This window comes from Pongo pygmaeus, chromosome 1, assembly GCF_028885625.2.
Source record: "Pongo pygmaeus isolate AG05252 chromosome 1, NHGRI_mPonPyg2-v2.0_pri, whole genome shotgun sequence".
Classification (NCBI taxonomy): domain Eukaryota; kingdom Metazoa; phylum Chordata; class Mammalia; order Primates; family Hominidae; genus Pongo; species Pongo pygmaeus.
Genome location: NC_072373.2, coordinates 174,459,952 through 174,482,357, shown reverse-complemented (window position 1 = coordinate 174,482,357; position 22,406 = coordinate 174,459,952). Strand labels below are relative to the sequence as shown.

The 22,406-nt window shown below is 38.5% G+C and overlaps 1 long non-coding RNA gene across 1 annotated transcript in view; it reads right to left on the bottom strand.

Moving 5' to 3' along the window:
- Nucleotides 1-245: 245 nt before the first annotated feature.
- LOC129035473 (uncharacterized) overlaps nt 246-22,406 on the bottom strand; it is a 34,369-nt gene continuing 12,208 nt past the window's right edge. The window contains exons 2-3 of the long non-coding RNA XR_008502199.1: nt 12,027-12,073; nt 246-769 (exon numbers count right to left, since the gene is read on the bottom strand). This is a non-coding gene — a long non-coding RNA (uncharacterized LOC129035473). The remainder of the gene's footprint in view (nt 770-12,026; nt 12,074-22,406) is intronic.

Sequence of the window (22,406 nt, the reverse complement as noted above, 5' to 3'; positions counted from 1 at the left end):
AGAAATATTCAAAAGTATTAAATTATGCAATAATTGAAACCATAGAAATGTTCAAAAGTATGAAATTATGCAATAATATTCTGTTTATGAAAATTAAAGATTTTTCACTCATTTATGAAAACTTTCTTACTAACCATAAATACAAATATGTATATTTAAAAGATAAACATTGAAATATAGATATTTTCCATCTACCTTGTACTGGTTAACTTGCTGAATAAAATATTACCCTAAAATTCAGTGGCTTAAAACAACAGCCTGTTATTATTGCTTATGTTTCTACGAGTCCACTGGAGGTCTGCTGACAACTAATCTAGGTGGACTCTGAGGGCAACTCTGCTCCATGTGTCTCTCATTCTCCTGTGACTAGTAGTTTGCTTGAGCAGGTCCTTCTCATGGTGATGGCAGACGTATAGCTGGAAACACTGGAGGCTTCTTAAGACCTAGGCTGAGCACTGGTATACTGTCATTTCCATCATCTTTCATTGTTCCAAGCAAGTTACATGGTCGTGTATCAAGTCAAGGGGCAGGGAAGTATATTCCATCCATGATGAGGCCATGGCAAAGATGTATATGGTGGCACAGGTGAAAAATCAAGGCTATTAACAGAATTTACTTCATACCTGTAGCAAGAATCTGCAGTAGCTTCCAACAAAAGGCATAGAGAGGGTCTATCACTAAAAATTTGGTCTAAAAGCGACCATTTACAATACCACACCAGGCCAAAGGAAACTGTTGTCATCAGGCATGGTTATGATTTCTGAGATTCCTGATAGTCAAGGCAAAAGGGAAAGGAAAATAAGATGTCTGAGAAAATGAAGAGTAGCAATTTGTGATGAAAATTAAATAGACACATATATATCTAACTCACCAATATATTTACTCTAGATGTATACATTCACATACATTTCACATAGTTAGAAAATGGACTGTTAGCATATTACAAGATAAATTCTTAATCTAATAGTCTCATACATGCCCATCATTCATGCTCTCTCTTTCAAATATTGTTCTTACTTTTTACAAAAAAAAATTTGAGATCTGAGAATTTTTCCCCTTTTACTCAGTTATCTCTGTGTGTAGGGTCATTTAATGATAAGGAACAGACCGTCCCTTTTACCTCTGAAGAGTACCCTGTTTTTCAGCCAAGAGAGACCAGACAAAGATAACCAGGCAGATTTTTTTTCACCCCTAGTGTCTGACTGGATGACAAAGAAGTCTGGTACTTTAGCCAAGTTGTCTGCCAACAATTCCTTTTCTTCACTTGCTATTAGTTTCCTGGTCACAAGAAAAAAAGCAAAACAAAACAGTCTTCATCAACTTATGGACATCTTACTTTCCCACTTAATAAATATTTGGGTCTATCTGTTGCCTCACATCCCGTGTGAGTTGGTATGAGAACCAGTCTGACTATTTTGTATAGAAACAAACACTTAGATATGTGCCTTTGGGCAAATATCTGCAACACTGGTGATACTTTGCATATGTATACTTTTTTCAGTTTCTCAAATAAGTGGCAACATGGTGAGATTGAAAGGTTTGGGTCTGTAACGGCCTCCAATTTTATCCTATTTACTTACTCTGTGTGAAACACAAACATCAGTTAATATATTAGAATCTCAATTTTTTCATTGGTAAAAGTGATGACAATTATATCTACTTTTAAGTATGGTTAAAAGGATTAACACAGAGAGAGAGAGAGTGTGTGTGTGTTTGGCAGGGTGGTAGCACATGTTAAGTATTATTCAACAGATGTTAGACTCCTTTCCTGTATGAAGTCAGGACAACTATCCTTATTCATTAATTAAATACAAGCTAAGAACCTGTGCCATATCAAAAAGAGTAAATCAAACAAATAAGAAAACTAAACTATAAAATTAGAAGTGAGTTTCCAGGGGTCACACAAGATAAAGACCTGAAGGCTAGAAACCGTATTTCCTGGTTCTCAATCCATTGTCTATTCTATTGCTATATTTTGCATTCATTTATTCATTCATTCATTGAATCAATCATCCGTTCCTCCATTCATCATTTGCACTCATTCTATTCAAGGGCTTCTTATATAGCTGTATAGGTTGTACATGTCATAATGGCTGTGTGACCTGGCCTCTTCCAAACTTCACAAACCATGCCCTTCCAATGCTTACTATAGCATTGTTCTTATTCTAGCTACACTGTGCATTTTTCAGTTTGCTTATATTGAAATTGTGTACCATATTATTAGTCTTATTAACAAGTTCAAATGAAGAGCGACAAGTGAGACTTTGTGTCTTTCCTCTCATCCAGGTATTCTCACTTTGCCTCCTCAGAAGTTCATTTAAATAAAAGTAATCAATGTATCCATGTTGGAACTTAGGGATGGCCCAGCCTGGATAAGGTCTATAAAATGTGTCCCTTGTGCTACAATTGGCTAAAGCATCATTAAACAGAGGAACAGATTCTATGCAGCAGGTTTGTGATAATAGCATTGCGTTCCTTCTCATTGAGGAGGAAGGCTTTAGCCAGGGACAACTTCAATTTTGGTCTGGTCTCAACTGCTCGTTCTTTCCAAATTATTCAGATTAGCTTCTGAGTCATTCCCCCATTATGGACCTAAAACAGCTTTGCTCTGGGGTCCTGATTATTTGCAACAGGAGCTCTCTATACTATTTTTATGAAACTGTTTGTGTTTTTCAGGGTTTACTTCAAATATTGAGGTATATTAATCTGTTCCTACACTGCTATAAATAAAAACCAGAGATTGGGTGATTTATAAAGAAAAAAGGTTTAATTGGCTCATGGTTATGCAGACTGCACAGAAAGCATGATGTTGGCTTCTGCTGGGCTTCTGGGGAGCCTCAGGAAACTTACGATTATGGCGGAAGGCGAAGTGGGAGTGAGCACCTCATATGGCTGGAGCAGGAAGAAGTGGAGGGAGATGCCACATATATTTAGGCAACCAGACTCATGAGAACTCACTATCACAAGAACAGCACCGGAGGAGGAGCCAAGATGGCCGAATAGGAACAGCTCCGGTCTACAGCTCCCAGCACGAGCGACGCAGAAGACGGGTGATTTCTGCATTTCCATCTGAGGTACCATGTTCATCTCACTAGGGAGTGCCAGACAGTGGGCGCAGGTCAGTGGGTGAGTGCACCATGCACCAGCCGAAGCAGGGGTGAGGCATTGCCTCACTCGGGAAGCGCAAGGGGTCAGGGAGTTCCCTTTCCAGGGGTGACAGACGGCACCTGGAAAATCGGGCCACTCCCACCCGAATACTGTGCTTTTCCGACGGGCTTAGGAAACGGTGCCCCAGGACAGTATAGCCCACACCTGGCTCAGAGGGTCCTACGCCCACGGAGTCTCGCTGATTGCTAGCACAGCAGTCTGAGATCAAACAGCAAGGCGGCAGTGAGGCTGGGGGAGGGGCGCCCGCCATTGCCCAGGCTCGCTTAGGTAAACAAAGCAGCCTGGAAGCTTGAACTGGGTGGAGCCCATCACAGCTCAAGGAGGCCTGCCTGCCTCTGTAGGCTCCACCTCTGGGGGCAGGGCACAGACAAACAAAAAGACAGCAGTAACCTCTGCAGACTTAAATGTTCCTGTCTGACAGCTTTGAGGAGAGCAGTGGTTCTCCCAGCATGCAGCTGGAGATCTGAGAACAGGCTGACTGCCTCCTCAAGTGGGTCCCTGACCCCTGACCCCTGAGCAGTCTAACTGGGAGGCACCCCCCAGCAGGGGCAGACTGACACCTCACACGGCCGGCCAGGTACTCCAACAGACCTGCAGCTGAGGGTCCTGTCTGTTAGAAGGAAAACTAACAGAAAAGACATCCTCACCAAAAACCCATCTGTACATCACCATCATCAAAGACCAAAAGTAGATAAAACCACAAAGATGGGGAAAAAACAGAGCAGAAATACTGGAAACTCTAAAAAGCAGAGTACCTCTCCTCCTCCAAAGGAATGCAGTTCCTCACCAGCAACAGAACAAAGCTGGACGGAGAATGACTTTGACGAGCTGAGAGAAGAAGGCTTCAGACAATCAAATTACTCCGAGCTATGGGAGGATATTCAAACCAAAGGCAAAGAAGTTGAAAACTTTGAAAAAAATTTAGAAGAATGTATAACTAGAATAACCAATACAGAGAAGTGCTTAAAGGAGCTGATGGAGCTGAAAACCAAGGCTCGAGAACTACATGAAGAATGCAGAAGCCTCAGGAGCTGATGCAATCAAATGGAAGAAAGGATATCAGCCCTGGAAGCTGAAATGAATGAAATGAAGCGAGAAGGGAAGTTTAGAGAAAAAAGAATAAAAAGAAATGAGCAAAGCCTCCAAGAAATGTGGGACTATGTGAAAAGACCAAATCTACGTCTGATTGGTGTACCTGAAAGTGACGGGGAGGATGGAAACAAGTTGGAAAACACTCTGCATGATATTATCCAGGAGAACTTCCCCAATCTAGCAAGGCAGGCCAACATTCAGATTCAGGAAATACAGAGAACGCCACAAAGATACTCCTCGAGAAGAGCAACTCCAAGACACATAATTATCGGATTCACCAAAGTTGAAATGAAGGAAAAAATGTTCAGGGCAGCCAGAGAGAAAGGTCGGGTTACCATCAAAGGGAAGCCCATCAGACTAACAGCGGATCTCTCGGCAGAAACCCTACAAGCCAGAAGAGAGTGGGGGCCAATATTCAACATTCTTAAAGAAAAGAATTTTCAACCCAGATTTTCATATCCAGCCAAACTAAGCTTCATAAGTGAAGGAGAAATAAAATACTTTACAGATAAGCAAATGCTGAGAGATTTTGTCACCACCAGGCCTGCCCTGAAAGAGCTCCTGAAGGAAGCGCTAAACATGGAAAGGCACAACCGGTACCAGCCACTGCAAAATCATACCGAAACGTAAAGACCATCGAGACTAGGAAGAGACTGCATCAACTAACGAGCAAAATAACCAGCTAACATCATAATGACAGGATCAAATTCACACATAACAATATTAACTTTAAATGTAAATGGACTAAATGCTCCAATTAAAAGACACAGACTGCCAAATTGGATAAAGACTCAAGACCCATCAGTGTGCTGTATTCAGGAAACCCATCTCACGTGCAGAGACACACATAGGCTCAAAATAAAAGGATGGAGGAAGATCTACCAAGCAAATGGAAAACAAAAAAAGGCAGGGGTTGCAATCCTAGTCTCTGATAAAACAGACTTTAAAGCAACAAAGATCAAAAGAGACAAAGAAGGCCATTACATAATGGTAAAGGGATTAATTCAACAAGAAGAGCTAACTATCCTAAATATATATGCACCCAATACAGGAGCACCCAGATTCATAAAGCAAGTCCTGAGTGACCTACAAAGAGACTTAGACTCCCACACATTAATAATGGGAGACTTTAACACCCCACTGTCAACATTAGACAGATCAACGAGACAGAAAGTCAACAAGGATACCCAGGAATGGAACTCAGCTCTTCACCAAGCGGACCTAATAGACATCTACAGAACTCTCCACCCCAAATCAACAGAATATACATTTTTTTCAGCACCACACCACACCTATTCCAAAATTGACCATATACTTGGAAGTAAAGCTCTCCTCAATAAATGTAAAAGAACAGAAATTATAACAAACTATCTCTCAGCTCACAGTGCAATCAAGCTAGAACTCAGGATTAAGAATCTCACTCAAAACCGCTCAACTACATGGAAACTGAACAACCTGCTCCTGAATGTCTACTGGGTACATAACGAAATGAAGGCAGAAATAAAGATGTTCTTTGAAACCAATGAGAACCAAGACACAACATACCAGAATCTCTGGGATGCATTCAAAGCAGTGTGTAGAGGGAAATTTATAGCACTAAATGCCCACAAGAGAAAGCAGGAAAGATCCAAAACTGACACCCTAACATCACAATTAAAAGAACTAGAAAAGCAAGAGCAAACACATTCAAAAGCTAGCAGAAGGCAAGAAATAACTAAAATCACAGCAGAACTGAAGGAAATAGAGACACAAAAAACCCTTCAAAAAACTAATGAATCCAGGAGCTGGTTTTTTGAAAGGATCAACAAAATTGATAGACTGCTAGCAATTAATAAAGAAAAAAAGAGAGAAGAATCAAATAGATGCAATAAAAAATGATAAAGGGGATATCACCATCAATCCCACAGAAATACAAACTACCATCAGAGAATATTACAAACACCTCTACACAAATAAACTAGAAAATCTAGGAGAAATGGATAAATTCCTCAACACATACACCCTCCCAAGACTAAACCAGGAAGAAGTTGAATCTCTGAATAGACCAATAACAGGAGCTGAAATTGTGGCAATAATCAATAGCTTACCAACCAAAAAAAGTCCAGGACCAGATGGGTTCACAGCCGAATTCTACCAGAGGTACAAGGAGGAACTGGTACCATTCCTTCTGAAACTATTCCAATCAATAGAAAAAGAGGGAATCCTCCCTAACTCATTTTATGAGGCCAGCATCATCCTGATACCAAAGCCTGGCAGAGACACAACAAAAAAAGAGAATTTTAGACCAATATCCTTGATGAACATTGATGCAAAAATCCTCAATAAAATACTGGCAAACCGAATCCAGCAGCACATCAAAAAGCTTATCCACCATGATCAAGTGGGCTTCATCCCTGGGATGCAAGGCTGGTTCAATATACGCAAATCAATAAATGTAATCCAGCATATAAACAGAACCAAAGACAAAAACCACATGATTATCTCAATAGATGCAGAAAAGGCCTTTGACAAAATTCAACAACCCTTCATGCTAAAAACTCTCAATAAATTAGGTATTGATGGGATGTATCTCAAAATAATAAGAGCTATTTATGACAAACCCACAGCCAATATCATACTGAATGGGCAAAAACTGGAAGTATTCCCTTTGAAAACTGGCACAAGACAGGGATGCCCTCTCTCACAACTTCTATTCAACATAGTGTTGGAAGTTCTGGCCAGGGCAATTAGGCAGGAGAAAGAAATCAAGGGTATTCAAGTAGGAAAAGAGGAAGTCAAATTGTCCCTGTTTGCAGATGACATGATAGTATATCTAGAAAACCCCATTGTCTCAGCCCAAAATCTCCTTAAGCTGATAAGCAACTTCAGCAAAGTCTCAGGATACAAAATCAATGTACAAAAATCACAAGCATTCTTATACATCAATAACAGACAAACAGAGAGCCAAATCATGAGTGAACTCCCATTCACAATTGCTTCAAAGAGAATAAAATACCTAGGAATCCAACTTACAAGGGATGTGAAGGACCTCTTCAAGGAGAACTACAAACCACTGCTCAAGGAAATAAAAGAGGATACAAACAAATGGAAGAACATTCCATGCTCATGGGTAGGAAGAATCAATATCATGAAAATGGCCATCCTTCCCAAGGTAATTTACAGATTCAATGCCATCCCCATCAAGTTACCAATGACTTTCTTCACAGAATTGGAAAAAACTACTTTAAAGTTCATAGGGAACCAAAAAAGAGCCTGCATCGCCAAGTCAATCCTAAGCCAAAAGAACAAAGCTGGAGGCATCACACTACCTGACTTCAAACTATACTACAAGGCTACAGTAACCAAAACAGCATGGTACTGGTACCAAAACAGAGATATAGATCAATGGAACAGAACAGAGCCGTCAGAAATAATGCCACATATCTACAGCTATCTGATCTTTGACAAACCTGAGAAAAACAAGCAATGGGGAAAGGATTCCCTATTTAATAAATGGTGCTGGGAAAACTGGCTAGCGATATGTAGAAAGCTGAAACTGGATCCCTTCCTTACACCTTATACAAAAATCAATTCAAGATGGATTAAAGACTTAAATGTTAGACCTAAAACCATAAAAACCCTAGAAGAAAACCTAGGCATTACCATTCAGGACATAGGCATGGGCAAGGACTTCATGTCTAAAACACCAAAAGCAATGGCAACAAAAGCCAAAATTGACAAATGGGATCTAATTAAACTAAAGAGCTTCTGCACAGCAAAAGAAACTACCATCAGAGTGAACAGGCAACCTACAAAATGGGAGAAAATTTTTGCAACCTACTCATCTGACAAAGGGCTAATATCCAGAATCTACAATGAACTCCAACAAATTTACAAGAAAAAAACAAACAACCCCATCAAAAAGTGGGCGAAGGAATGAACAGACACTTCTCAAAAGAAGACATTTATGCAGCCAAAAAACACATGAAAAAATGCTCACCATCACTGGCCATCAGAGAAATGCAAATGAAAACCACAATGAGATACCATCTCATACCAGTTAGAATGGCAATCATTAAAAAGTCAGGAAACAACAGGTGCTGGAGAGGATGTGGAGAAATAGGAACACTTTTACACTGTTGGTGGGACTGTAAACTAGTTCAACCCTTGTGGAAGTCAGTGTGGCGATTCCTCAGGGATCTAGAACTAGAAATTCCATTTGACCCAGCCATCCCATTACTGGGTATATACCCAAAGGACTGGAAATCACGCTGCTATAAAGACACATGCACACGTATGTTTATTGCAGCATTATTCACAATAGCAAAGACTTGGAACCAACCCAAATGTCCAACAATGATAGACTGGATTAAGAAAATGTGGCACGTATACACCATGGAATACTATGCAGCCATAAAAAATGATGAGTTCATGTCCTTTGTAGGGACATGGATGAAATTGGAAATCATCATTCTCAGTAAACTATCGCAAGAACAAAAAACCAAACACCGCGTATTCTCACTCATAGGTGGGAATTGAACAATGAGAACACATGGACACAGGAAGGGGAACATCACACTCTGGGGACTGTTGTGGGGTGGGGGGAGGGGGGAGGGGGGAGGGATAGCACTGGGAGATATACCTAATGCTAGATGACGAGTTGGTGGGTGCAGCGCACCAGCATGGCACATGTATACATATGTAACTTACCTGCACGTTGCGCACATGTACCATAGAGCCTAAAGTATAATAATAATAATATTAATAATAAAAAAAAAAAAAAAAGAACAGCACCAAGGGGGAAATCCACCCCCATGATCCAATCACCTCCCACTAGGCCTCACCTCCAACACTGGGGATTATAATTCATTATGAGATTTGGGCAAGGAGACAGACCTAAACCACATCATGAGGATTCTTTAAAGAATTGGTAAGGAAGTTTTGCTTGGTCTCCAGATACTAACAAACGACAGGTAAAAAGTTACTAAATAGCAAGTCTTGATTTTTATTTCTGCTTATAGGACCCAACAGATTTTTGGTGGTCTGTGTACTCAGGCCAGCTGCCTCTTTATTTTTCAGTTAAGGCTTAGTATGTATCTTTGTCTGTCTTTTAAAAATACATATGTTATTTCTTCCATTGTATGTCAGGAGGAAGTATTTTAAGAGTCCTTGAATTAGGAAGTGTAAATTTCTGGATGGAGTCCAAGATTACAGCAGCCTCCTCCACTGGGGAGAAACCTGGACAACATTAAATTTCCCATGTAGCATCATTAAACATTCTCTTTCTTGCCCTAGTTCATGATTTTATTGTTTAACCAGTTCACACTGACAGTCTTGTGGATTACAGTTCTGTTTGACTGTCAAGTACATACTATTTCCATTATATTACATTCCAATATGTTCTGAAGGAACATGATACATGTGTACATGGAGGAAATGTAAGTGACACCAAGTGGACAGTTCTATTTCTCCTTGAATCTGACTTAATTTTAAGGATTGACTTTTTCCCCTCCTGTTAGCAAATTGTATTAATTGTTCACCTTCACTTTGATATCCTACATTTTGGACCTCTTCAAATTTTACAAGATTTTAAAACCCTAGTTCCTCCATTCCAGCTGATAGGAACTATTTTGCTTTTTTGCTATTTTGAAATTTCACAGGCTTTGAAGTTGATGTGTTTATTTTTATATTACTTTGTTCAGAAGAGTAGCTAACACCATTTAATAACTACCATACACTTGTCTAGCTTCTTGGTTGCTTCTTTGTTTCAGAGGTATCAATAGTTTCTTTTCATTAAATTATTAAAAAACTTACAGATTAATAATGACTTTCTTGAGGGCAGAAATTAGGACTTTTATTCTATTGAATCCTCAGGATATAACCCAAAAACTGGCCACAGAGTTAATGTTTTATAAATATATGTTGCTTATTCTCATCTTAAGTATAAGAAAACCCATCAAATAATAGCCATAAAACGTAGAAATTAATGAAAGTATAAAAACTGCACAGGTGAGTGATATGGTCAGGCTTTGTTTCCCCACCCAAATCTCATCTTGAATTGTAATTCCCATAATCCCCATGTGTCCAAGGGAGAGACCAGGCGGAGGTAATTGAATCATGGGAGTGATTTCCCCAATGCTATTCTTGTGATAGTGAATTCCCACGAGAACTTTTACACTTCTCTCTGCACTTCTCCCTCCTGCCATCTTGTGAAGAAGGTGCCTTATGTCCCCTTCGCCTTCCGCCATGATTGTGAGTTTCCTGAGGCCTCCCCAGCCAGGTGGAACTGTGAGTCAATTAAACCTCTTTTATTTATAAATTACCCAGTCTCAGGCAGTTTTTTATAACAGCATGAAAATGGACTAATACAGTGGGTAAGAACGTGGATTTTAAAGCCACACAGATCCAAGTCCAAATCCTGGATATGCTGCTGGATAATGGTGTAATCTGGATAAGTTAATGATGTCTCTTTGTGTCCTCATCTATAAAATGCAGATAATATCTGTCTTATAAAATTTTAATGAAAACTGAATAAAATAGCGCATGTAAGCACAATACTTAGCTCATAGTTAATGCTCAATAAATAGTATATATCATGTTAATTATTAGCAGTAGTATCAATATTAGTATTACTAGTAGTATTAATGTCAATATTGAAAGGGTGATCCTTTTTGGCATCAGACCCTAATTCTGACATTTACTAGGGTTTTTCTCCAGTTTTTATTGAGTTATAATTTACAAATTTAAATATATGTGTATTTAAGATGTACAACATAGCATTTTTATATAACTATATTTTGTATAATGATTTCCATAATCAAGTTAATTAACATGTGTAATCTCATATAGTTATTATACTATTTTCTTTTTTTGTGGTAAGAACACAAGATCTACTTTCTTAGCAAATCTCAAGTACATAAAACGTGATTATTAACAATAATCACCACGCTGTACAATAGATCTTCAAGCTTATTCACTTTAAGCTGAAAGCTATTTGTTCTGTGGCCTGTGTCAGGTAAGGTCTTTTGAGAAGCCAATGCCAAGACAGGATTAGATGTGTAAGAGGCTTGTTGTGGAAAGTGGTTATGAAGGATAAAGATGGATGGAACAAGAGAAGGCAGGTAATGCCATTCTGGCACCTGTGAAAAGGGAGTGGGAAGGAAGGAGGCTGTTGTAGGAGCTGCAGTTCTGATTACGGTCCTGAGAAATCCCTGGCTAGGCCAATGCAGGGTCTCAGAGCAGATTTATAGGATTCCTGCATTAAGCAGGAATGAACTAACTGTGGTGCCACTGCTGTGTTCTGTCATGTCCTGGAGGCAGGGCAGGTGAAGTATGGCCTTAGCATGAATGCCAAGATCTGAAGAAGAAGCCACATTTTCACCTATGCTGCCAGCAGCAGCTTTTCCTGAATGGAGGTCTGACTAGTGCACCTCCATGCTCACCCCTTGGTCTTAAGGTCTATTTTTCCACTTGTTAGAGTCTCTGTTTGTCATCAGTGACATAAGCAACACACACAAAAAACTCAATTGAGGTACTGTTAGATTTCATTTGGATGATTTGCCTGAAGTACCTGGAACATAGTCAAGTGTTCAGAAAATGTTCATTCATTTCCTTTTCCCCCGGTTTTTCCTTCTATTTTTAACTTCCCATCCCATAAAGGTAGATACCCCATCTTTTCTGAATACTTTTAGTGTCAAGATTCCAGCAAATAACTCAACATGGAAAAATCCTCACTTTTGTCTCATCTTGTAATCTTGGGTAAAATGTACTGACTAAAGTTGAATTACCCAGTTAATGGATTTGACCCTCTTGTTCTTTTATCTATGCAGTCAGCCTTGGAAAGAGAAAAAAAAAACAGAAAAAATGAAAAGTAATTCATATTTGGCATTAGATTTTATTTCTTGAGGGAATAAGACTTGTGTCTCAGTGAGATTAAATCATTTATGGAAACACTATGTCTTGAATGCTTTGTCCTATTCAAGTCGTGGGGGCACATTCACGAAATAGAACTGTTTAGATCAGAGAAGATGAGCTGAGTGGGGAAGATTGGTATCTTCTCAGCGTTCTCGGAGACAAACCCTGCCGAATTCCAGCCAAATAATAGAGCACACAAAACTAAGGCATAGGTTGAAATAATTACATATTACAGAGAAAAATCGAAAAATAGAAAACATAATTAATGGGATTAGAATTCTACAAAATATTACATAAGCTATGACAAGCAGATGATATATAAATACACATAGTTTTTAAATGATTCTTTCTGTATACATTCTTTCAAAAGTTGCACTTGGGAGAAGCACACACTTTGCTTTTTGCTTCTGCCTTGACTGTAACACATCACAAAAGTGTTGTTAGATTCAAAACACTTTCATGGAGAAGCTTTCCCAGCTCCAAACACAATCAGTTTAAATTAATTATTTTCCAGAATGCATAATGTTGTGTGGTTGTCTCTGGGTGCCTTATAAGCAATATTTAAAAATATATATTATTCTCTGCAGAAAATTTCTCAATAAAGCACCTTTATTTCCATGGTTGGCTTAACAAGGTTAATCCTGTTTGTATCTGTCCATTTTGGATATTTGAATTGAGTTCTGTTGAGAGTCTTTCTATGAGATGGAAGAGAGAGAACACTCAGGTTTTTGTGATGGCATTTGAAGCTCTACATGGTCAGGTTTCCTACTAAAGAACTTCAAGAATTCCTCACTGCTCATAGGAAAAAAGGCAGATCATTTGGCCTAGACTTCATTTCTAAATAATTACATATTTAAAGTTACTAAAAATACAAAGAATAATGAAATGAGCACCCATATATCCAAAACCCAGCCTTGCCAAATCTGAACATTTTGCTATTTCAGATTTTTGCTATGATTGAATCATTTTTATTCTAAAATGAGTCTGAAAATTAGAGCTAGACTTGTAGGCTCCTGCTATATCCTTCATCTCATCCAATTCCCACTCTTCCAAGAAGTAACCAATGTCTTAATTTGATGTGCATCGTTCATGCAAGTGTTTTTGTCTTTCTATTATATATGCAATACAGTATGTCTAAAAATAATTCATGACATTTACTAGGTTTTAAAATGTGCATAGAAGTTATATTCTATATATCCAACTGAAATGTATTTTTGTGTGTGGTACAGGAGTGAGGATACACTTGTTTATTCTTTTTACAAACGAATGTTACCACTCTTCTTCGTGTATAGTTTATAATCCTTCCTACCTCATTTTGTAGATTTGTTTAGGTGTTTTTCTTTTCTTCAATTTCTCTTTAAATCAGTTGTGGTAAGTTACATTTTTCTAGAAAATGGCCCATTTCTTCTACATTTTCAAACGTATTAACAAAGTTTTCCGGAGATTAGCTTTAATATTTTTCATTTTCTGTTATTTTTATAATACATCCACTTTTCAAACTTTTAAGGCCTATGATTAACTTCTCTGTCTGCTTTGTTTCCTGACTAACTTCTCCAGAGTTTGTTTTATTATATTAAATTAATTTTTATAATGAAACACAGCTTTTGATTTTAATAATTCTCTCTATTATAGGTTTATTTTCTATTTCTTTAATTTCTATTTTCATACTTCTTATTTCTTCATTTGTGTGCTCTTTGGGTTTACACTTCAAAAATGTTTCCAGTTTATTAAATTTTAAGCCTAGCATTTTAATTTTCATGCCTTTTGTTTATAATACAGCATGTCAAGTTACAATTTTTTCTCCAATTACTGCTTTAATTGATTTCTACTTGTTTTGACATTATCATTCACAGAGTTTATATTCTTGGGTGGAGTGGTAAAAGGTGATGAACAAAAATAATTAATAAGTGGTAAAATACATTTTATAGGTGACAAATGCCATAAAATACGTTCAAGGTAAAGGAATGAGGAATTCTGGGGGTAGAGATGGGATTTTTGCTATTTTAAATAGAATTATTAGGCAAGGCCTTACTCACAAGATGATATTTGTGTAAAAACTTGAAGGAAGCACCCTTGCCAATATCTAGGGGAAAAGCATTTAAAGAGAGGGAACTGAAATTTCAAAAACTGAAGTAGAAGCATGGTTAAAGTATTTTTTTCTAGAGTTTCCATTTCTTTATATATTAAACTAAAGTTTGGCCTGCAGCAGGGTTTCCTGACTTTCAGACTTTGGACATTTGCAAATAACCTTCTTGTTATTTACCTTATTCACATACCACCCAAAGAGTGTATAATATATTGCCAAAAAATGCAGAGAGATGGAGTAGAGGTACCACTTATGTTAGCTTCAACCTAAGCAGGAACTTGTTTTTTGAATATTTATTAAGATAAATTTATAAATTTAATAATAATTAAATTGTCTGTGTGAAAACTACAATCATTCAATATTACCAGTGAAATAAGTGCCACATTTAGGAAAACAGATTTAAATTAGAAAACTTAAACTCTTGTTTAGTTCAATTTCCATATGTTTATAAATTCACTACTGAATGAACATTAGATAATTCTATAATTTTCCATAGATATAATTTTTCTGAATCTAAAATCTTCAAATCTAAAATACCCTAAGTGTGATAAGAAATGTTGTTGGTTATCAGTATGATGGTCCCTGACTTACAATGATTCAACTTAATAACTTTTCAACTTTACAATGATGTGAAATTTTCACAATGTCAATGTAACGTACAGTATTCAATAAATTACATGAAATGTTACTTTATTATAAAATAAGCTTTGTGTTAGGTGGTTTTGCCCAACTGTAATGTAAGGCTTATGTAAGTGTCCTGAGCACATTCAAGTAGATTAGGCTAAGCTATGATGTTCAGTAGATTAAGTGTATTAAAAGCATTTTTAACACATAATATTTTCAACTTATGATGGGTTTATAGGGATGTAATTACACTGTAAGTTGAGGAGCATCTGTATTCTTTTTTTAACTTTTATTTTAAGTTCGGGGTACATGTGCTGGTTTGTTAAAGTATTTGAGGCAGCAAGGAAGTAGGTATGGCTGGAGCAGAATGAACATGGAACATATTTTGAGAATTAACAGGGTATAAATTATTTTAAGTACTTTTACCACTAATGAGATAGGAAGCTACTGGAAGGTTTTAAGCCGAGGATTGACAGAGCCTGACTTTTATTTTTTTTAAGTTTCAAATGTTGAGAGCAGACCCTAGGGGTAAGGACAGAATCAGGGAGGCCAGGTGAAGAAGCTACTAAAATAATCCTGACAAACAATGATAGTGGTTGGATTGTATTCATAGTGGTGAGTGAAGTTAGTGAAAAAAAAAGTAATTATAGTTGTCATTTTTCACATATTACTCTTCCTGCCATTTCTTGTTTATCTTATTTTAAATTCCATCTTCCATGTCTCCTAAATTTCCTAAATGTTTATCTGTCCATACTTAGTAGTTTCTTCAGGTCTATTTTCCATTTCACTAATTATTTCTTAAACTTGTTTTAGGCTACTGTTTATACTTCCTTCCAACTTTGATATTAACAACTGTGTTTTTAATTTATATATTCTTTCTCAAATACATCTTTTTAATGATGTCTCATCCTTCTTTCATATATGTTATATCTTTTATATCTTTAATCATTTTAAAGATTGTACCTTTAATCATATTAAACATACCTAATAGTTTCTATCTATTATCTAAAGCTCTTAGAGGCCTGTTGCTATTGCTTTGCTACCTTTCCCTAATGATTGTTACTTCAGGAACTATGTAATTTTTCTTTGTGAGCTAATTTTCAGTGAGGTTTTAACTTGGGAAACATTTTGTAAACTTGTTTGAAGGTATGTCCTATCAAATGGATTTGTGCTTGCTTCTTCTTGGAGCCCCCAAAATAATAGCTGTGTGTATCCCTTTTATGTTAATTTCTCAGCTTGTAGTTTTCCAGATCATTCATACAGCATTGATTCACTACTGTTGCTGTTGCAAAGATTGTCACACTCCAATCTTGAGTGTCAAAAGTCTTTCGTAATAAATCACTAGAAATGAAAATTTCAATTTTGCGGCCAGGTTGACAAACAAATTTTATTTGTGCCTTCCTATAATGATAGATTTCTTAAACCTTTTATTCTATTTTTGTAGCCCTAGGAAAGCTCTTACACTGTGGATAGATATCAGTTATGCTTCCTTCTATCCCAACATTTCAGGCCTAATATCTCCTTCTTCATCCATTTGCATGCATCAAATTCAAGAGTTTTTTTAGTCCCAGGGTTTCCTTATGAGCTTACTGGTGAAGTGTACAGGGTTTTTGTTTCTGTTTTTCTTTTTTTTTTTTTAGTTTCTGTGGATTTTTCTTTTTTGTTGGTTCACTTATGCCTTTAAATGGTGTTTGTTGTGTTTTATGGAGCTGTCAAATGTGACATCTTGACAGAAGTAGATGGTGAACTGTTTTGACACTTTGTGATCTGTTACTAATTTATCTTTCTGGTTTTATATTTATTACCCATTGATTTACTCATACTAGCTTAATGACTTGGCCAAATTGACAAGTTATTACATTGCTTCTGCTGTTTTTTTCTCCTGGATTTTTTTCCATTGCTAATCTCTTAAAACCATATATAAACCATATATTGAGGCTCAGCTTAAATGTCAATCCTTTCAGGAATCTGCCTTTCATATGCCAATGGGCAGGGGTATTTGCTCCTATGATGTCTTATCTGCACCTCTTCATTAGTGCCCATGGGCTCCCCCATCTATTGTGCTTATTGTTATGCTCTTACCTTCTCCAGCATCACCCTGCCCTAGCATTAGACTGAGAACATATGGTCCAGGACAAGATCTGTGCTTGATTCATTCTGTATGTAACCCAGGCATAGCACTATGTCTTTCAGAGTCTGAGAGTATATTAAACAAAATTGTGTAAAAGTAGAGTTTCAAGCAGAAGCTGTAATATAAACATACCATGAATGGAATTGGTATATCTAGTGAATGCTTAGATTAGATGTCTGTAAATCTATTCCAATTTTAAGAACTAATAAAAATAATAATAAAAGCGGTAGGAGGCAGCCAAATGCCTAGGCAGATAGGGGTAACTCCCCAGTGAAACCCCACCTCCAAGCCAAAGACAGTTTAAAGCCTAAAAGACTAGGTACAAGTTAAATCCTTAGACTGGATTGAGAACTTGTCTTCCTGTTTGGCATTCTTTCCTCTTGATCCTCACCCTTCACCTATTTTACCTATACCTACCCTTTGCTAATTGTTTTTCTATACTGTCATGCCCACCTTTGAGTAGTGACTTTGCTTCAACATTTATTGCATATTCACAAACCAATCAGCATGCACTTCCCATCCTGTGTCTATAAAGACCCCAGAATCAGTTGGTAGAGGGGGAGACAGGCTGCCTTTGGGGAAGAGACAACTTGACTTTGGGGAAGACCATCTGCCCTTCCCATCCCCTCTCTAGTTTCCCTCTTCACTGAGAGCCGTTTTCATTGCTCAGTAAAATTTTCTGCCTTCACCATCCTTCAATTGTCTGCATGACTTCATTCTTCTTGGACAATGGACAAGAACTTGGGACCCACCAAGTGTGGTTACCCAGAAACGCTATCACGCTGGCTCTTTGCCCTCGCTGGTGGAGGGCAGCCACCTCACACAATGAGGCAAGGGGCCAACTGAGTTGCTAACATGCCACCGTCCGTGGAAGGTGTAACTAAAGGAGCACTGTAACATCCCCTCTGGGGCTTCAGGATCATGGGCACCTGCCACATTCCCCTCAAGGCAACACACCTGATCTGACCACCGGCACTGCACGGAGCTTGTTCCTGTACCGGCACTCAGAGCGGCTGGCTGGTTCCTCACCCACTCGCTCATGTGCTCCCTCCCACAAGGGGTTGAGTGCAGTAGGCTGAGTAGAGGGGGCACCCCTGCCATGAGTTCAGCAAAGGGGTCAAGAAAACTCCTGCATCAATAATAGCCCAAATGGTTAAGCCTATTATGTTTCAGGCACTTTGCTAGGTGCTTTACTTAGTTGATCTCTAATTCTCCTGACAATTCAGAAAAACAGATGAGGTTAAGGTAGTTGCTGAAGATCAGAGGCAGTAAAAGTCAGAGCTGAGATTTGGATCTAGATCTATCTAGCTTCCAAAGACAACAAAAGGCAAATGTACATAATTGCCAAAAGAGGAAAGCAATAAGCTTTAGTGAAGAGAAAGTATTGTTTATTCCATGTAGATGGTCAGAGATGGTAGACTGAAGTAGATGAAATTGGAAAAATGCCACTCATTTGTTAAGGTACAGTTCCAGTGTCCCCTCATCCAGGAAGCACTGACTCCCCTGCCTAGTTTCTTCCTTCTGGTTTTCCTCAGTCTTCTCTGTATTTACCACATTTTTTACATTTTAATCACTTGATTTTAATAATCTGTTTATGGGTTTTTTTCTCCACTAGCCAATGACTGTCTTAAGGACAGGAACTTTAATTTTTTTTACTCTTTTTTCATGCTATTCTCATAAAATATTAATGTGTTTCTATCAAAATATTTACATAACATATTCTGGTCTCAGAGATTCATAATGCAAATAAGTAAATAAAGGTTCTAAGAACTCTTGCAAAAGAGATTTGTTTAGCCTCAGCTAAAGTAACATTTCCCAATTCTGTTTGACCACAGAACTCTTTTTTTTTTTAGAACACTTATTGATATTTGTGTACTAATATTTTGGAAAATAAACCTTGATATAGTTTTCATACATTACTTTCTTTAATGTTTCTTTTCTCTTTGTTTTTGGGGTGATAGATAAGTAGTAGAGTTCACTAATTTTATAATATAAAATAAATTTTCATCATATCAATTGCTAAAAGAAAGTATGCTGTGTAGCAAGCGGTAAACAGTTTGTTAAAGAAAACTGCTTTCTTGGTAAGAAAAAGTAGTTGGCATTTCTGTCTTTGAGGTAGCCACACTTGACCTAGGAATGTGTGTGTGTCTGCATGGTGTGTGTGTTTTTGTGGTGGGGCGGGTATGTGGTATGTGTGGTGGGGCATCCCTAAATCCAATCCAGATTTGCTCCTCACTTTGATTACTCTTTTAGATTGTTACTTCGTTCCTTCACAAGCATAGACTTCTTTGTCTGCTGCTTCTGTTGAAGCACATAAATCCAAGTGGCAGCTGTAATATTTAGAAGTACAAAATACATGGGAAAGGGCTCAACAGTTTTCTCAGTGCCAATGGCAGCCAAGGGCTGAGCTGTGTGTGTCATAAATGGTAGGGCTGTCCAAAGGAAAAAATCCTTTGTAGGCAGTTTTATCCTCTTTAAATTTTTTGCTTTTAAAGAGTGTAATATTTCAGTAGCAGAAGCAGTTACAATCAAACCTCACCTGTTTTTTACATCTCACAGCTCCTTCGGGAACAAAGCAAATGAAGATGACCCAGGGAAAAAGGGGTAGTGATGCCAAGTTCTTAGCAGAACAGCTTTCCAAAAGACGTGCTATGCAGAGGTGCTTTTCTGTTTTATAACCATTTTGGTGTCTCTTGCCCCATGAAATGACTCTAGAAAAGTCTCCTTTTCTGCAGCCATAAATGCCTCTACTGTGATCCTCAGGAAAACACTCATAAAACACACTCACGTGAGGAATTCAATGTTATTTGTCTCATGAGTCCCCAGTATACTACATATGTAGGCATAGACCTATATTTAATACCAAAGCATTTGGAAGTGGTGCACCCCAAGATTCTCAGTTTCCAGTATAATTATAAAGCACTTGCTAAAGTAGAGTGAAAAAGATGTTTTTATTCCTTAATGTTGTTTTTGTTTTATTTACTATGCTTGGTAAGTAGGTAGACTCCTAAATAAAAAACAAAAGTTAATTTTAAAATATTGCTGGTAACATTTTGATCAGGAAAAATACCATTATTGAGGACCTACCATGGATCAGCATTATGCATTTTATTCCACTAAATTCTCACAATGCTCTTATAAGATAACATTTATTCTCATTTTACATATGAGGAAAAAAGATCTCAGAGGCTGAGAGGTCACAGAGTTATGAAACGCTAGAGCTAATGTCTGAAACAAGGTTCAACATCTCCAAGGGTATAATAGGAATGCTGGAGGAGTGGAGGCAATTTCAGTCAAGTTATCTATGAGATAGTATCTGCAGCAAGACATGAGGACATGAGCCTAGAGTCACTGTGTTGCAGGATTTTTCTCAGCCCCTTTACTGGACTCTCAGAAGGGGTGCCATCTACTCAGCCCACTGTGCTCAACCCCTTGCTGGAGGGAGCACATGAGTGAGCAAGTGCAGAACCTGGCTGGCCACTCCATGGAGCAAGCTCCATGCGGGGCCTGCATCCAAAGCAGGTGTGCCACCTCAAGGTGAATGCGGCAGCCCCCAGGTGAGGGTGCCTGTGACCTTGAAGCCCCAGAGGGGGCGTTACAGTGCTTCTTTAGTTTCACCATCCATTGACAGTGGCCTGTTAGCAGCTCAGTTGGCTCCTTGCCTCATTGCATGGGGTGGCTGCCCTCTGCCACTGAAGGCAAAGGGCCAGTGTGACAACCTTTCTAGGTACCCACACTCAGTGGGTCCCGAGCTCTTGTCTAGCATCCAAGAAGAATGAAGTCACATGGATGGTTGAAGTATGGTGAAGGCAGATAATTTTATTGAGCAATGAAAATGGCTGTCAGCAGAGAGGAGAGCTGGGGATGGGATGGGAAGGTCAGGTCCTCTTCCCCAAAGTCAGGTTGTCTCTTCCCTAAGGTCAGGCCATCTCACTTTCTACCTACCGAGTCTGGGATCTTTATAGGCACAGGACACGGAATGCATGCTGATTTGTTTGTGAGTATGCAAAAAAGGTTAAAGCAAAAGACACTACTCAAAGTTGGGCATGACAGTGTAGAAAACCAATTAGGAAAGGATAGGTATATGTAAAATAGGTGAAGGGTGGAGATCAATCAGAGGAAAGCATGCCAAACAGGAAGACAAGTTCTCAATCCAGTCCGAGGATTTAACTTGTAGCTTGGCTTTCAGGCTTTAAACTCTCTTCGGCTTGGAGGTAGGATTTCACTGGAGACCCGACCCTATCTTCCTAGGCATCTGGCTGCCTCCTGTTACTATCAATTGCAGGAAAACATTAGCTAAGGATGTCAGAATAGAAGGCATGAACAGAATTGGGGCCATTAATGCAATTTGTCCACCATGCTGGGGCATAGTAAACAAGGAGTGAAATGTCACAAAAAGAGATTGAGGAAGTAAGCAGGATTTGGACAACACAGGGCCTTGTAGGGTATGCTAACGGGGACTTCTTTTATTTTAAGGCCAAAAAGGAAGTCCCAATGATGACCTGGACTAGGTGGTAGCAGTGGGCAGATTTGAGATATTTTGTTTCTGTTGAATGGGCAGAATTTGGTGATGCTTTAAATGTGAGGGCTGACAGGGAGACATCACTTCTGGTTCATCGCCTCCTCTGTCTGTGATGGTGGTGCTATTCCCTAAGATGGAGAAGGGTGGGGACTAACTGGGGTTCGAGGGGCAGAAATCAAAAGTACCACTGGGGTCATAGAATTAGCTAGTGTCAAGTTAAAAGGAAAAGAATACAGAAACTACTAGATATTTCTTCCAAAGAAGCATCTGTTGCAGGAAAATGGCCGCAAAGGTCAGGGGCGCATTATAGCTTTCATAGCTCTTTGCACTTTTGTTTTCTTGGGCCTCTTCCTCCATTAATATTTTAAAATGTTTTATAACTATATTGGTGTAATGACAAATATAATCTAAGCTAGCATCATTGTCATACATTTATTTTTTTCTTCTGATAAAAAAATAAAAATGAAAACATTTCTTTGGCCTCTAAATCATGGGCCCAAGGTACTGTGCCTGATGGATATGTTGGCTCTCGTAACAGTGTTGAAATGAGGGGAAAGCAAAAGGGGAATGGGGTATTCCAGCAACACTAATGTCCTGCCACCAATGGGCTAGAGTTCGTGAGCTGCACGTATCCGCTGATAGCACTGGAACCACCAAATGCTGCAACCCCATTGTTCCCTCAATTGCTGCGGCTGCTCAAAGTGCTATCATGGAAATTTCTGGAATGGTCACAACTGCCACTGAGCAGAAAATATCAGGGTTGCCATTGCCAGAGGTACTGCCAACTGCTGAACTGTTCTTAATTTCTTGTCCTTTCTCATCTCCCTGTAGTATGTTTTATTGGCAGAACCTGATGGGTAGTCAGCAGGCCTGGGAGTCTGGGGCCTGTC